Genomic DNA, 381 nt, shown 5'->3' with positions numbered 1-381 from the left:
GTTAAAATTAAGATAGACATAGTCTGCTATGTCAGAAAAATGTCCTAAAAACTGAATATTCTTTTTTAAGAAATCCCAATGTACACAACTTGGTATAAATAATTAAAATCCACAAACAGGGCTTGACACCTGTATAATAAACATGATAAATGGAATGTAACACCACGATAAAGGTGTTGAAACTAAGCCTATTGTCTTTGAATCAATTCAGATCCACAGTAACCCCAAAGGATAGAGTAAACTGCCCCATACAGTTTCAAAGGCTACAAATCTTTCTGGAAGCCAACTACTAGAACTGTTAGGTAGCCAGAATAGGGACTAAGGAGGGTTGCCTCCTCAATGCCTGCCTAGGGCCACACAAAGGGGTTGGAAAGAAACCCG

Source organism: Echinops telfairi, unplaced genomic scaffold (genome assembly GCF_000313985.2).
Source record: "Echinops telfairi isolate 266 unplaced genomic scaffold, ASM31398v2 ScPeMD7_8;HRSCAF=38, whole genome shotgun sequence".
NCBI lineage: Eukaryota > Metazoa > Chordata > Mammalia > Afrosoricida > Tenrecidae > Echinops > Echinops telfairi.
The sequence above is the reverse complement of the archived record's forward strand: the minus strand, read 5'-3'. Positions refer to the sequence as shown.